This window comes from Chironomus tepperi, unplaced genomic scaffold (assembly GCF_022539635.2).
Source record: "Chironomus tepperi strain 1889 unplaced genomic scaffold, CSIRO-AGI_Ctep_v1 contig_8, whole genome shotgun sequence".
Taxonomy (NCBI): domain Eukaryota; kingdom Metazoa; phylum Arthropoda; class Insecta; order Diptera; family Chironomidae; genus Chironomus; species Chironomus tepperi.
In genome coordinates this window covers 1,042,946-1,060,674 of record NW_027226130.1, presented here as the reverse complement: position 1 = coordinate 1,060,674, position 17,729 = coordinate 1,042,946, and the positions used below count along the sequence as shown (strand labels likewise).

Sequence of the window (17,729 nt, the reverse complement as noted above, 5' to 3'; positions counted from 1 at the left end):
AAATCTATTTCAAAATACCACGTAATTATTAGTGAAACAATTTCATTTAAAAATATATTTCAAAATCATTGAAATCCACATCCTGCGGATTTGAATCTATAACATTTGATAGATATTAACCGATAAATTCATCTTAAACCTGCACGACTCGCATGAAATATAGAAGAATTCCAATAATTTTCATTTATAAAATCCTCATAATTTATTGCCATTTCCTTTTAATTCAATTACAAACCAGCAAGTCTATGAATTCACATCTACCCAAAATATTTAATTTTCTACGAAATAGTTTTTCATGAAAAACTTTAAAGTTTTTCTTGTATTGATGCCAAGTTCATCTTAATAAATTTCCTCGAAAAAACAATAGAAAAAGAAATTCACAAAACGTGGGCAGGCTGAAGCGCATATTTCAATAACAACTTGTGGATTCTCAGACTTTATTTTTCGACCAAAACATGTGTCATCAGCAAGGTGTTGAGGTGTCTATACATTTTTGGTCAAGATTGGCTTAATTCAATTGTCTTTTTGGGTCAACAACACGAAAATGCTTGCGGCAAATCTGAGTTAAGACTAGAAATTCTTTGCGATGACCCATCGATAAATTGGGTATTGTGGATCCAAGATGAGATTATATTGGGATGTTTTATGAAATGAGCACTCGGAATGCAGTTAATTGTGTGATTATTAGGTATTAATGGATGTTGATGTAGAGTGAGAATTATGGTATGATGTGCTTATTCGGAAGGCATTTCTCGTGAAAAATGCAGCTTCAGGCTGTCTTCCCGGGTGAACATAATCAGTTAATATTAAGCATTAACTTGCCTTTAACCAGAGTTGCCAGGAGTCCAGACTCCAAATTTTCACCATATTGGATTCCTGCCAACTCAGCCTTTAACTAGCTATAACAAATGTTTGTGAATTCAAGCGAACTGAAGATTGAGTCAAATCAGGCTAAAACTGAATTATTCGTCATTTATACGTCATGTGCCTTCGAAGTTCATGGATATCGATGTAGTTTCTAAGGAAATGCTGATAACTCAATTATAGCTTACAATCGACCATACCCAGAAGGCACACGGCGTAAAATTAGTCGAAACACTAGTCCCAGTCTAACGTTCTTTTCACCCACGGACAAATTCCATGAAATCCTGACCTCATGCCAGTGTTCAAGTCAATCTGAAGTCGTAATTTCGACCATTTCGACAGCATGTGCTTTCCCAGTAAGAACCTTACAGCTACAGCTAATTTTGAATCCTTTTTACAGCGAAAAATTCGGTTTGCAGCATTGTGCCACTCGGGTTTAATAACCTTATTTCAATTTTACATCAGTTCCCTCAATGCCTTCAATATCAACCAAAATCCATTACCAACATCCCCCCAAAAAACTCATTAGTGACAAATTCTCATCCGAATACCTCAAATATATAATTTAAATTTATTAACCACACACGAAAAAGGGTTGTATATCCACCGTCATAAAACTTCCTAAATTACTTTTGGCACTGACCGGTGTAAGTCATAGTAGTTTGTTTGGCATGAACAGATGAATAAAAAAATTAATATTTCCTCATCGACCGCATCATATTTCATACTTGAAACAAAAAAACACAAAAAAATTAATTGATTTTCAAAATGTAAAGGAAATGATGAGTTTGAGCTGCACATTTAGGTACTAAATCTAATGCAGTTATTTTCTGCGGTACGAGTGTTGCTTAATAAAGTAATTTGGCGCCCACTTAATAGAAATTCAATGCACATGCACGAAACAAAAGTAGCGGCAAACATCATCAGAAATTTTTTTTTAGTTCCTTATAAGTCTCGACAAATGAAGCGATTCGTTAGTAATGCAGAGTATGATGAAGAAGTAGAAAATATGTGTGAGAAAAGAGAATTTTTCTTGTAATATTTTTAGATCAATTTTTGGGTGGTAGGGTGGTCGGTTTGTCTGGATTCTTATTTTGAAAATTTTGAAAACCGTTAGACCAAAATTGAAATTTTAAAAAAATTGTTAAAAATTTTCTTACTTGAAATTTTGAAAATTGTTCCAAATATGAATTTATGAAAATTGCTTGAAATTGATCCAAATTTGAATTTTTGAAAATTTTTTAAAATTGTTCCAGATTTGAAATTTTTAAAAATTTTTTAAAATTGTTCATAATATCAATTTTTGAAAATTGCTTAAAATTGTTCTAAATTTGAATTTTTGAAAATTGCTTAAAATTGTTCCAAATTTGAATTTTTGAAAATTGCTTAAAATTGTTCCAAATTTGAATTTTTGAAAATTGCTTAAAATTGTTCCAAATTTGAATTTTTGAAAATTGCTTAAAATTGTTCCAAATTTGAATTTTTGAAAATCGTAAAATCAATTTTAGTTCGAATTTTTGAAATTTGCTTAAAATTGTTAAAAATTTGAATTTTTGAAAATTGCTCAAAATTGTTCCAAATTTGAATTTTTGAAAATTGCTTAAAATTGTTCCAAATTTAAATTTTTGAAAATTGCTTAAAATTGTTCCAAATTTGAATTTTTGAAAATTGCTGAATTTTTTTTGAATTTTTAAATACCGTTAAAATTTTTTCTTTTAAATTGCAATAAAAGTGCATCAAAAAACTGCGCCAAAAACCCCAAATCAACCACAAATCCTCTCCATCAAACTCACAATAATTCAAAGTGTATGAATTATGCAAAAAAAAGAACAACAACGAAGATGTTTATGCTGAAATCTCAATCTCAAACAATCCGGTAAGTAGAATAACACACATGAGAGCATCTGGTATGTAGTAAGAATTCTTATTTTTTTTGCTAATTAACTCTAATCTTTAATTCTTTCGACTCTCTACAATTCCTTCAGTCCGCGCGCGGTGATCACCATGTGAGCGAATTATACGCGAGTAGTTGTGTAAATGAAATTGAGAGAGAATGAAAAAAAAAGCAAAATAAAAAATTTTGTTAAATGGAAATATAAAAATTGAGCGTTGAGAACACATACAATTCAGTATTCATCGGCTCTTTGCGTTGTGCATAACGAAAAAAATATAAAAAAAAATATTTAAAAAAGAAAAAATTCTGTTTGAAGAATCAAAAAAAAAAGAAAAAAAAATCAAGTCAGCGTGTTTAAGTTCTATCCGAAAAAAGCAGAAAGAAAAGAGATTTCGAGAAAAAAGAAGAAAAAAAATTCTTGGAAAAGAAAGTGAAAAAAAAATTGAAAAATTTCAAATTTTAAAAAAAGTGAAAAAAGGATAAAAAAAGTGGAATTAAGAATAACCTTGGTGTGTGCCTTAAAAGAAAGCTTAACCACCAAAGTGAATATTTTTTTTTTTTTAAATAACAAAACAGAAGGAGAGAAAAAAAAAGAGTTTTTTAACTTAACCGAGAAGAGGCAAACACAATAAATAACAACAAGCACAGAATACAGCATAAAAAAGTAAGAAAAAAAAGCAAGCCGAAATCGCCTCTGGAGATTAATATAGACGAAACAACTGTTTCTGTTACTTCTTATTACACTTTTTATACACTTTTTTTGCAAAAAAAATGAGCAAGACACAAAATACAAAAAAAAAATTAACGGTGTGAGTTGCTGCTGACTATATGACTTAATTTATATCTCTTTCTGATCTCATTAAAATTTAATCACAATTCTTTTATTCCACACTACAATGTCGAGACAACTTTTCATGTGTGTAATGCGACTCAGAGTCATCCTCGTGGTGATAATTAAATGAATGTTATTAAGTCTTGTTCTTTACTTAGCATTTGATTGTTATTGGCGATGAAAGTTGTCGACAAATTGAGATTGTAATGGGAGTTATGGGATTTTTGACATGTAAATTGCAAGTTTTTAAAAGGAATATTATTTTTAAGTATCTAAACTAAGTGAGTGTAATAAAAAAGACACTTTTCTGGTCATTAAGGTTGATGAAAGTAGGAGGAATTGAAAATTAAATTTTTTAAAACAAAATCTGAAATTGAACAATTTTTAGACTTTTGATCAGTTATTTTTCGAATTACTCGACTATTCGAGTAATTTGCTCGAGTTATTTTCATTTCAAATTTTTAGAAATTGAAGAAATTAGAATTTTTTTTATTTGAATTTTTATGACTCAAATGCATCCCAAATTTGAAGTTTGAAGAGTTTCAAAAAGGTTTTAAAATTTCAATGTTTTGACTAAAGCTTCTAATTTCTAGATTTAAAATTCTAATTTAAACTGAAATTTAACGAAAAATTAGAAATAAAAAGTTTTAGGCGCTTTTTTCCACGTCTTTCACAAAATAAAAAGAATTATTAAATTCACAAATTTTTTAGTTTTCACAAAATTGAATACATTTATATTTTTATCAGTGATTTTTGGACAATAAATCGTTTTTTCTTTCAAAATAAAATTTTTGACAAAATTTAACAAATCCAACAAAAATCTGAATTTCAAAAAATTTAAAATTTCGAAATTTTAAAAAACTCTAAAAACTGAATTTTAAGGGTTTTGAAATTTAAAAAATTAAGAAATTTAAAAATCTAAAATTTTAAATAAAAAGAAATTTTTAGTTTCAAGAAATTCAAATTTAACTCAAATTATTTGAAATTCAATTTTAAACTTTTGAATCTAAAAATTTTAATGAGATTCAAGATTTTATAAAATTCAAATTGTTCATGATTTTTAATGAAGTTTCAATTGTAAATGTTTAAAATTATCCAAATTTGATCTTTTACAGATTTTTAAACAGTTTGAATTTTTAATTAAATTCTGCAATTTTTTAAAGAATTGTAACAAATAATTCTATAAGAAGTAGAGTAGACTTGAGTAGAACTTTTCATATAAATTCCCAGTCTATTTCTAGCTCTGGTCAAAAACCAATCATCTGCTAGTCTCAAAACTCCTCAAAATTCAAAATCACATCCGAATCAATTTCTCCAAACTTCCCATCCCCTGGAAAATCCCCCAAAAGCCAATCATTATTGTCATCACAACGAAACAAAATTCTCATCAACAATCTCAATCCTCACAAGAGCAAGCGACGAAAAGGAATTAAATTTATTTATTTACTAAACGACAACAAAAAAAAGTCATGTGCGTAATAAATTTTTCACATGAAAAAAATTATTTTTCGTGCAAAATTCATATGAAATCTTAATGAAATCATCTGGTCCAACTTGGCATAAATCCCAATTCAACTCGGAACTTTTTTTGTTTGTTTGTCAAAATGCGCGTGGTCTTTTTTTGTTTTGTTTTGACTGACTGAATGTCATATTCGATATGAGTTATTGATTTATTATGTTTTGTGAGTATTTTTGGGGGGTTTAGCTGAATTTTTTGAAATGTGTAGAACTGTCAGTGGAAATTAGGAAGGAAAATCAGTGAAATTTGTGATTTATTAGATTTGCAGGTGGAATTTTTTGGTGATAAATTATGAAAATCTGGGATTTTGACGTGTTGGAGGTGATTTTGAAGGTTTGTGGCATTTTAGATGGGAATTTAACTTCAAACGTCCTTTAGTATGGTGAAATTGACCCCAAATGTCCTCTAAATTGGCAAATTCGACTCCAAATGTCCTCTAAATTGGCAAATTGACCCCTAATGTCCTCTAAATTGGCAAATATCTTCCAAATCGATAAATTTTGCTCAAAATGTCCTCTAAGTTGGCAAAATTGACCCCAAATGTCCTTTAAATTACCCTTAGCACCAACAATTCATTCACTTATCTCAGAAAAATAGCAAAACAATTTTTATCTCGTCAATTCCAACCAGGAAGTCGACAACAATCTTCCAGATTTGGTCATTAAACTTTTAAGATTCTAATGCATCTGATTTCACAGAAACAAACTAAATTTATTTCCTATCAAAAACTAGATTTCTCGAGAAATCGGCAAATAAAATCAACAGAAGCCCACTTCAGAATATAAAAAAAAATTGTTTTGTTGTTTTACCTACTTCAGCCAACGCTTATCTCGCAAGGAGACATAAGTTATCTTTTACAGACTGCAAATAAGATCTCACATGTATGAGGTGCAAAAAAAGAGACAGTTAATGAGATACTTTGTTGCTAGAGAGTGTAGAGTTATTTGAAGGGTTTGTTCGAAGGTTTAGGTCTGTAGGTAAAAAAATGCAGGTTTGCTGTCTTGTACGAATTATTAAATACAGTCAAAATCTTCAGGACTATGTATATAAATTGCAGAAAATTGATGGTTGAGGCTCTTGATCGAAATCTAGTTATTTTCAAATTTCTGATCAATTTTTGAGATTTATATGCCTGCTCGACGTTAAGGAAGCAATGATGTCCAAAAAGATTCCATTTGACTTTCATATTTGGCCTTTAGCATACCCTATTCTGCCCTAAAGGCACTAAAAGTATTCTAAAAGCACAGTAGGTACTGTAAAGACACTAAAGGTACTCTAAAGGCGCATAAGGTACCTTAGAGGCACTAAAGGAACTTTAAAGGCACTAAAGGTACCTTCAAGACACTTAAGGTACCTTAAAGACACTTCAGATACTGTAAAGGCGCATAAGGTACATTAAAAGCACAAAAGGTACCTTAAAGTCACTTTTAAGAGACTAATGACACAAAAGGCATTAAAAGTACATAGCAGATACTGCTGCAGACTTAAGAGGAGCCTTTAAAACTGCTAGTAAGGTTCTACAGAGTCTAAATATTTCTAGAACTTAAAATTTGTGAAAATTTAGAAAATATCCCTAAAATCATCCAGTGCAAGCTAAGAGTAACGCTCCCGAGCATGCCCAACTGGCATATTTAAGGTGCAGCAAGCTTTGGCCTATTTAGACATGCTATTAAAGAGCTGGAAGCTTATACCTCCTCAAAAAGACTGCTCTCCTCACCCCTGTGTCGCCTTAAGTATCCAATCATGCTGAAACTCACAATTTTTTACCTTCAAAAGTCTTAATATTTCCATTCCTGCAGAGATTTAATTTCATATTCTTGTTATTAAGAGATTATTAAGGTAAAAATCAGATATGATATTTTGGACACAACATGCTTATACACTTTATACCAAGACATGTGAATGCAATTTTTTCTGAAATTTGTTCCTCATTTTTATAATTTAATGAGGATATTTTTGGAACTAAGTGGAGAAATTTCAAGTGTTTTTGCACATTTTTGGCTTAACGATTGTTATCGGCTGTGATGTCATTGAAGGTTGTTGACGAATTTCACTTGAAAATTGTCAATATTTTGTAATGAAATGTGCTTAGTGTTTGTTATATTCTTGGTATTTGAATGGATGGGGGTTATTTGGGTATTTTGTGTAAATATGGAAGTATTGGGAAGGGCAAGCGACTGTTTGTGACTAACTAGGTCAGTCTAGGTTCAAATTTAGTCATTTAATTAGGAATCAAGCTAAAAATCCTCCCAAAATCAATCCAAAACCTCAAAAAAGTATCAAATTCTGCACAACATTCAATTCCTTTCATGTTCAGCGAATCAACACAAAAAATAATTATTTTTTACACACATTCTTATCGCCACAAACACATGCCGAAAAAGTATAAATTCGATCAAGGTTAAAAACAAGACAAAAAAATGAAAAAATTTGCAGCACATTTCGTAATTTTTTAATTCCTGATAATTCCAATAAAAATGCGCTCTACATGCACGAAACGAGAATTCGTAGCTGTTCTCATGTATGAATGGATGATGAGTCGTGGATTAAAAATAAATCGCGGACAGCAACAACAATATGAAAAAAAAACTTTAATTAATTAGTCGCCTGGCTTCACCTCGACTTGCTTATTTTTTTTTCTTAAGTTTTTATCACCACTGAGGGATTTTTTCATTAAGTGACGAAGAAGTTATTCTATTTATACAGAAATCAAAACAGAACACGATTTCCATTCGTGTCGCGAGACTCTTTTTTATCTTCTTTCACTTTCTATGACTGTTTTTTTCGTGTTTTTTCTGTTGTTTTTCTCTGAATTTTTATTATAAAAAACCTTTTTTTCTGGAATTTTTAATTTGTTGTTTTTTCTCTTTTCTTTTTTTTACATAACGATCGAGGGAAATTTATTCAAGTTGAATCGTGTAAAAATGATCAAATTAAATTCTAGCAAGTGATTTATAAGCATGAAAAAATACATGATATGAGATTGAAGATTAAGTGGTCCGCCTTTTTATCATGTTGAGTTATCACATGTTGTGTGTTTTTTTTTTGGATATCAAGTGGGAAAAATTTGTTGTTTTTTTTGGATCTAGACGATTTATGGGTGCTTTTGTGAAACTAGAAATGTGATTAAAATAGTGAAAAAATAGAAGAGTTTTTGAGGAGAATTTTAAAGGTTTTAAGAATTATTGAGGTTCAAGTTTTAATGAATTTAATTGTTATTTAAATTATTTGCACACATAGGAATTTCAACGGTCAATTCAAATTCGAATTCAATCTAATAAATTTTAGTCCGAATTTCAGCAAAGAAAATTAAAACTTTTAAATTTAAATTTCAACGATCAAATTGAATTCAAACTTTGAAAGGAAAATTTAAACGTCAATTTAAATTCAAATTCAATCTATTCAATTTTTGCGGTCAGTTTTAGTTGAGATTTTGAGAAAGAAAATTGCAAATTTAATTCAAATTTTGGTTTATTAAATTTTAAAGGCTAAATTCGGTTCAAATTTTGCAAAAGAAAATGTTCCAATTCAAATTCAAATTGTGTTTAATGAATTTTAAAAATCAATTTAAATGTTAGATCAAAAAATCTTAACATTTAATTTAAAATCAAATTTTGACATAAAAATTTCAAATTAATTTAAATTCAAAATTTGTTTGAAAAAATTGAATTTAAATTTTGTCTCAATGATCCTTGAAAATTTCAATCTTAAAATATTGATAATTTTGAACCAATTTCCAATTTTTTAAAAATTGAAAAATTGAACAAAAATTTACAATTTCTAGAATTTTCCTCAAAATCATTCTGAACATGATCATAACTTTAACACTCATTCCCTTCATTTCTCAAGATTCTCAATCAAAACTTCATTAACAACGAAAAACTTGAAAAACAAAAATATTTCAAAATTCTTTACACAAATTCCAATCTCAAAAATATATATAAATCCACTTCAGGAAATTCCAAATTTGATCGACTTAAATCAACTTCTCATACTGATTAGAGGATTTATGTTTTATTAATTTTACATTTCACAGCTTTAAATCTACACAAAATATACATCCGAGTCATAATTCATCATATTTTATATTTTCTTGACATTTTCCCGTCATGAGAAAAAACATTAATCAATTACTCTGATTACCTCATGCATATTTTTAGTACATACTAATTTACTTTCAGATTTGAAACTTTTTTTTAAAATTTTTTTTTGCTTGTTTAATAATTCATGACGCGCATGCATCATCTGAGCGAATCTAGAGATAAACCTCAAAGATGACTCAAAATTGACTTCTCTTTTTTGCTTCTTTTTTAGTACACAAGTGTGCTTGGGGGTTCCGCATCGTTTGTGGGGAAATTTCTCGAATTTTTTTAATGAAAATGGTTCCTAGAATTGTGTTAAAAACTTCATTGAAGAGTCATGCCATGTCTAAAAATAGATATTGAATTTTCCGAAATTTTCTTCTTTGATGATGAAAAGAATTTTTATTTTTTCAATGTCTGAGACTGTTTCGGGATGAATGAGTCAAGTTTTATGAATTTACTGAGATTGTTTTTGAAAGAATTTTTGTTAGTAATTGTCAGACTGAAGGTTATTATTGGATTCGGTAGTTGGGGAAATTGAAGCTATGTCCCTTAATGGCATTGAGGCTTATATAGATGCGATTGTCAATGCTAGGGTAAAGACTTTGTGGTCTAGTGTCTAAGCAACAGATCGCAAATTTGAAAATCTCTGTCTTGTGATGTTTTGAGTTCGATTCCTATCAAAAACTGACCATCCATAATGCATTATCAATAAAATAAGGGTTCGAAAGCCAACCCGGATGGAGCTAGCTGCAGATTAGTCAGCATTAAGGTCTAATAACAAGCTTGACATTTGTGGAATTGATCATGACGTGTCGAGTTTATTAGTTGGCATATAGATCGATTAATCGTAGCTTGTTTCATATGAACATAAATGTCAAACTTAGGTTACAACAAAAGGCTTTCTATCATACCCTCTACAAAATTCCATCCAAACTGTCCATCAACAATATACCTCAAAAAACATTATTTTTTATCTAATGCCCCACATTCCACATATATTCCATCCTCACGACTTGCCATAAACCACACAACTACACAATAGTAATTATCGTTATCATCTTCATCATCATCAGACTTTATTAGCTCTCCCCCCACCCAAAAATAAAGTCCATTGGAATCTCTAAAACAGACATTCGGCTTCTCTGTTATTAACCAATACTCATTTCCGGGCGTACTGAACATGAACATCATCTACGACAAAAAAAGGAGGGAGATGAAAAAAAAAAGCCACAAAAACCATTTTTTTCTGCCGTTGCACCGCTAATTAATATTCTCGTGAAATCTGTTTTGGTTTATTGCTTCTCATGTAAGACTCGAAATGTGCATGGTCTCAAACCTTGCTTGTTCTTCATGCTCTTATCGTTGCATATATTTTTAAATGTCTTGCGAAAGAGACTCGCCAATTTAAGCAACAAAAAAATGCGAAATTAAGGTCTATTAAGTCACGATTTCATTTATCAGCATATTTACCTTTTACACTTTTTAATTATTATTGTTCTACTTGCTTCATAGAGTCCATTGTCTTAGTGTAAAAAAACACAATTTAACTATGCGAGTATGTGAATTTTTTTCACAATTCTCTACACTCTTTTTTTTGCTTTACAAATATTTAATCATGAAATTCCTCAATAGAAAGAAAAATAAATTGAAACAAACACACGGAATAAACTTTTTTATATCGCGGAGTTTTGTGATAAGATTTTTTTTGCTTTATAAATTTTGTTTCTAGCACTGTAAACAATAATTCGTACGTAAGAAATTTGTAATAATACAAATGAGAAGGTCTTTGCCTTTGTAGATTGTATAATCTAGATTAAATGTCGTTATGTTAGTTAGTTTGGTGATATTTTTTCGTGTTGTAACGTCAATTAGCATTAGTTTTGCTGAGTTAAAAATTTGTAACGGATTTTTGAAATTAAATGCATAGTTGCATACCCTTTGTCCACTTCAAAAAGTTAAATTGAGTTTTTTCACTATATATAGCCTTAATTAATGAGCAATTTGGATTGATGATTAAAAAATGTGGCAAGAGTAGATTCTCCAACTCAAAATGCCGCAAAAACACTAAAATTCAAAATCTTCATAGTTTCACACCCTTAAATAATTCAAATAATTGAATTAAGATTTTTCTACTTTAAATAATCTTAAAATTGAATAATATTCAAATAATCTACTCAAAATTTAACAAAATCAAAAAAATCTTCATAGTTTCACACCCCTCGACTATTTCAAAAACTAAATTGCAATAAACTCGAACTCAATGCTCCTATTAGATGCTCTTACTAGATGATCCTGCTAAATGTTTCAGCTCAAAATTCAACAAATCCAAAAATCTTCATAGTTTCACTCCCCTGTTCCATCTCAAAAATTAAATTTGAATGAGCTCTTACTTAATGCTCCTACAAGATGCTCTTATTAGATGCTTGCTAAATGTTCCAGCGCAGAATTCAAAAAAATCAGAAAATCTTAGTCAATCGTCATAGTTTCACACCCCTCGCTCACCTCAAAACGTAAATCGCAATTAACTTATCATTCTCTAATCATTTTTAAGGTTAAAATTTCACCCACTCATCACAAAAACATGGCAATTATCAAGTGCAAGTACTTAAAACAAGATAACTTGTCTCATTAACAAATCAATGAGTGTGACTCAGTTACTTAATATAACTTCACATTACCCTTCATAACGACATGACGTACTAGTTTATCGAGGTACATCAATGCAGATAGTCATGTAATATCTATTATATTACGACTTCGACATGGTTTCAATATCGATTTGTATTAATTATGAATTGAGTTTGTGTTTATAGGAAACCACTTGACTTTGCACTTTAATTGATTTGATTTTTTTTATCGATTTCTTTTGAAGGAAATATATGAAATCTAAATCGATATAAATCGTGTTTCGAGATAGTTAATTGTTTGTTGTTTCATCTGTACAGATTTTTAATGAGAAATATGATTTTAATTTAGAATTATAAAAAAGGGCATGAAGATGTTCTCAGAGCCCGGGGAAATATGTAGTAATTTAATATATGGCATTGTATCATTCAGAGAAGAAAAAATATTAATTAATAAATCTGAATGATTTATGAGAGTTTTAATTGAGTATTGCGTATCAAATTCATTCTTTTGTGTTTTGTGGGTTTTAAGGGATCTTAATCAATGTTTTGCTTGTTATGGGAATGAGTTGTGGGAATTGGATTAAATTTGAAGATTTTTGTGGATTAGTTTGCAATTTATTAAGTAGATTGATGATTGGATTGTTGGATTAAAGGAGTTTTGAAGCATTTAGGGAAGCCTCTTGTCATGATTTAACTCTGTTCAATTGTAAGCAGTCAGATTTGGTGTTATAACTTAGTCAGACTATCCCGAGTAACACAAAGGAAGGCAGGCTCTGTCACGGAACCTTTGAGGCTCTGTCTAAGCTCTTTTATCAACAATAAATTGAAGTCGCTTCCATTTGGCGTCTATATAGCTGTCAAATGGAGATGACTTGCATTTTGTGTTAATTAATGACCTTTATCGGATTCATAAAAGCTCCGTGGCAAAGTCTTCTTCATTTGTGTCACTCAAGATAGTAAATATGACTATAGTTTACTCAAGAAGCTGCCTGCAGTCAACAAAAATGATCAATCGCTTAGGGTGATCCAATCATTACTTCAAATAAGGCAGATAAACAGATTCAACATCCCGACTCTCTATTTTCCCTCTTTAATCGGTTTTTTAACCTACCAGGGATATTGTACCCCACATAATCTAATCAGGTAGGAAGAACTATCCTGGATTACACCACCCTACACTATCCTAGACACCCTTTGGCTGGGGGAGGAGTAGAGAAAGTTGGAAAGACTAAAATAGCCCTGTTTATCTGTTTTGGGTAGGATATTCCGATAGAGTAGGGCAAGACATCCCGAGTAGAGTAGGGTATGGTAGGATATTCCTCATAGTAGGGTAGGATACGTTATAACGGGTAAAGTAGGGTATAATATCCTGAGTAGAGTAGAGTGGAATATCCCGAGTAGAGTACTGTAAGATGTCTAGATTATGGTAGGATATCCCCAGTAGAGTTAATTAACAAGTCCCTGAACGTAATAAGTGAACATTCCCATAAAATTATCCATTAAAAATCCACCAAAAAAAATTCCTTCATACATGACAAAAATTTAATTTAATTTTCCACCAACAAGTAATTGTTAAATTAAATTGAGTGAAAAGCATTAAAAAGGGAAATAAGAAAAAAATTCCACAATTCTTTTATTCAACACTCATAAAAAATATAAAGTCGCAGTGTTTATGTATCGAGTGCCATAAAAGATATTTTTTTGACCGGGCCATAACGTCCCCAATAAATCGCTCGAGCGACAATGTTGATCTTTTTGCGTACTTTGAAATGCACGACCACAGAAAACGACACTAAATTATTTCTACTAGACTGCTCTGTGTGTATTTGCATATCATTCTGCTGTGGAATTTTTACGATATTTGCGAGCTCATTTTTTTGTATTTTTTTGTTCGTTTCGTACTCTCGTATGTACATTTTAAGAGATTCAGACTTTTGATGGTTATCTAATCGTAAGAATATAATAAAAAAAAATTGTGTACATTCACATTTATTATAACGTGTACGATACATAAGCTGTGAATTATTTTGTCAGCAAATTATATCAAAATCCAATAATTTACTTTATTTTTTTTGATAAGAAAATACAATTTTTTTTGTAAGAAATGTGAATGAATCAAAGGAAAAATGAACGCATGTGTATAAATGGCAATGATTAATTGATGACAATATAAGAACATGACAATTTTTCAATTTCAGAGTGTATTGGCACTTATTTATACTTCTTCTTGTTGTTTATTTGGGGCATATCTTGAATTTTTATGAGATTATCGATTTTTCGAAGGGATTGTGTGAAGAAATTGGTCAAAAAGTTGTCATTTAGGTTTTTCAGCTGACTATTTTGGAATATACAGTATTGAGATGACTAGCTGGGAAGCACATGACGTAGAAATGGATGAAAATGGTTTTCTTGTGCTTTCCGGTCTTATTTCAGAGTCCAATCAGTTAAAATTTGAGTTTAAACCGAAATTTATTGAATCTGAACTAGAGCTAGAGCCACGCTGATCTGGGGTTGGATTTTCAGGCATTTCAATTCCATGTGCATTTAGAACTAATGACAAATCAGTTGCAATATTCTAAAATTCAGCAAAAATCATGCAAAATGAATTTTAATTGACGTTCTAATATCCTTTTATTACATTCTATCACCAATCAATCACCATTAAAACTAATGTCTTCAATCTATATTGCAATTTAAAGAAAAAATGAATCAAAATTATTGCCTTTTTCCTGATTCATCCAATTCAAAACTTCAGCAATTAAAATTTCATTTATTTTATTGCTTTAAACCATTTTAGTGACTAAAATTGATTGATTTGGCGTGAGCAAGCTAAATTGTTTAAAGTTTTCAAAGAATCTGTATTTAAAGTGTTAAATTTAACAAAGTTCAAATATTTAATTTAATTTTCAGACTATAAATCAATTGACAACAAAATAAATTTGATTCTAAGAAAATAATGAAATTTTTTGACTCAATTTTAATACTTTTCAAAAGCATAAACCGAGTTGGAACGACTAGAAACAGCAAAAATGCATCTGAATCTGAATAAACCTTCCCTTGAGATCGAGCATGGGTCATTAAGGTCGGTAGACCGACCATATCTCAATTTGTTAAAAGATTTGAATTTTTGCACAATTTCAACAAAATTGCACAATTTTTTCTATTCAACAGCACATATTTTCCAGACAAAAGAATATGACAACCGCGATTCCATAGCTTAAAGTAAAAGTTGCTATTCAAGTATTCTTCACTTAGTTTCAAAAGACTCAATCAAGTCGAAAAATAAAAGAGAAGAAAAATTTTCCACTACTTCAAAAACGTCACTCAAAATACCGCAGAATACAAGATTTTTTGCAATCAATAGCTCTTTAAAATGGCATTATAATCAACTTTTTATTTTTTTAAATTTATTGCTCGACATTAATTTGACTCTTGAGTGTAAAAATTATTAATATATTTTACATTATGATTCAATCGTGATGATTTGCACACATTTTATATATCTTTTTTTGCAATAGCTTGTGGTTTCATGAAAAATATACTCGAGAGGTGTGCATAGTGCTAATTAATCACATTTATACGCTGCGAATAATTGAAATGCAAATTTTTTTAGCAAAAAGTATACGCTTGTAATCATCAATCTATTTTTAATCGATGTTGTAATTTTTGCTGAATGGATTATTGCGTGCTAATTTGATATTGATTAACGTATAAAGGCATTCATGAATTATAAACGATTTGAGATTTTTCAGTGGGGAAATGAATTGTCGGGGAATGCATACGGTGTAGAAATTAGCGAATATCCGGTCTCAGGCAGGGCTCCAAGCAAACATGACTCTAGCTCTAACTCTTGACATCGGATTTCAGTCAAACCAACCTATAGCCAGTGTCAAACTGGCCTGAACTCAGAGTCAAGTTGGTCTGTGACCAGAGTCAAATCTGCTTGGTGTCAGAGTCAAACCAGTCTCTGACCAGAGCCAAACTGACCAGTACCCAGAGTAATATCGGCCAAAAGCCAGAGTCATTTTTAAAGTCGGGCAAATTCACAGTGTTAAATTGTCAAACCGATTTAAAATGGGATTATGTCGAATGTCAAACCGACCTAAAGCCAGATTTTCAGGGATTTCTATGGCGAGTTCCATTCGGGTGTTAAGATTTAGAGTTATTTATAAGGATTTAACTGAGTCCTAGGTTGGCTCGGTGGAGTATTGTCATTGTTTATTCTTCGGAACTTAAGTATTTCAAACCGACAAAGCGATTATGTAGGTACCCTTTTTTGGTATTACATGTAGTATGGGCAGTCGGGCAAATTCACTCATTAATTTGTCATTAACCTTGCAACGCATATCACGCGCAGCTACGGATCTTAAAGTCTGAATAGCTTTAGTTAATTTTTTTATAAGAATTTACAATTTCACGATTTAAAATTCCTTCAAAATTCAAAGAATTTCCACAACAACAAATTCCAACCATCACAAATCTCACTCATCCACTCCACAAAACTCCATCATAAATTAGAAACGATAGGCGTAAATCGTGCATTGTTTTAATTACTCCACATTATTCACTCGGCTAACTCCAAATAACCATAAAAACAATAAACATTTAAGCAAAACAATATGTTTGTTAGAATTATATACAACAAGCATATATCCATACACAACAAAACTCGATAATTTGCGTGTTGATTGCTCGTCAATTCAATTATCATCTGGAAAAGTAATTGTCAGTTTTGTGCTGTTTGTTATTTTCAAACAATTTCATTTTCATTTTTTTTATTATTATTATTACAATTGAGAATCATTCTTCTGGCCCTCACACGATGTGTGTATGTTTTACTTTAAAAAAACTTCAGTGCCATTTGCCAAGTTAGTCTTATTGAATTTTTCACTCTGTACACTGTATTATTATTAAAGTCAATGAGGCACAAAAATGGTAAAAAAAAAGAGAACGAATGAGAAATTATTGTGTTATTTATAAGTACTGAATGAGACAATAATTTAATTAATCACTTTAATTACACAGCTAGCAAGATGGGGATTCCAGATAATGGGAAGTTCGGATAATTGTCGAATTGACAGAATTTGAGTTGTGAGAAGGTTAATTAAAGTTTGGGAATTTTTCGGAATTGTTTTTACCTTAAATTAATTTAATTTGACGTTGACTAAGCTTTGTTGATAAGGATTGAGTTTGTTGATGAGCTGTTGTTGCTTTTTATGCTGTTTATTTGGCTTATTTCACTGTTTTTAACTTAATTTACAATAATTTTCACATTTTACCACATTTTTTCACACTGAAAACCTTACAATTGTTTCGCATCTTTTTCAAAACTTTACAATTTTTCGCATCTTTATTTTGAATTCTAAAAAGCCGTTAGATTCAAATTCTTGAAATTGATCAATTTAAAATGGTTTAAAACCACAAAATTGAGTCGATAAACATTTAAACCCCTAAAAAAACTTCAAATCCATTCCAATTAATTCTGTTATTATTTACATAACCACTTGCTATTCATAACTCCAATGATTCATACAACTTCAATACGATAATTCTCCCCTTTATATGGTGATTAATTTTATGACATTAAACAACAATCATGACAAATGAAAAAATTGTTGTCATGGGAAAATGCACTCTAAATGCATTATAAAATAACAATTGACAATTCACAAGAGTCTCGCTTAGCGAGAAAGTGCGATTGATTTCAAACAAAAACCTAAATGTACATATTTAATGTTTATTGATGGTAAATAATACTTATGCATGGTTTTTTAATTGTAAATAATGAATAATGAACGGCTTATGCATAAGTAAATTAAATATATATATGCATAAATAAATATCACAGAGACTTACTCTATTAGATTTTCTAAGACTCTTATAGCTTAAAACTACAAGCAATCCATTA

At 30.2% G+C, this 17,729-nt stretch overlaps 2 protein-coding genes across 2 annotated transcripts in view; one reads left to right on the top strand and one right to left on the bottom strand.

The window, feature by feature from the left end:
* Window positions 1–17,729, bottom strand: part of Syn (synapsin) — a 111,645-nt gene that overhangs the window by 33,440 nt on the left and 60,476 nt on the right. The window lies entirely within an intron of this gene.
* Window positions 2,988–17,729, top strand: part of Timp (Tissue inhibitor of metalloproteases) — a 46,178-nt gene continuing 31,436 nt past the window's right edge. The window contains exon 1 of the mRNA XM_070653132.1: window positions 2,988–3,422. The gene's annotated coding sequence lies outside the window, so the exon portion shown is untranslated. The remainder of the gene's footprint in view (window positions 3,423–17,729) is intronic.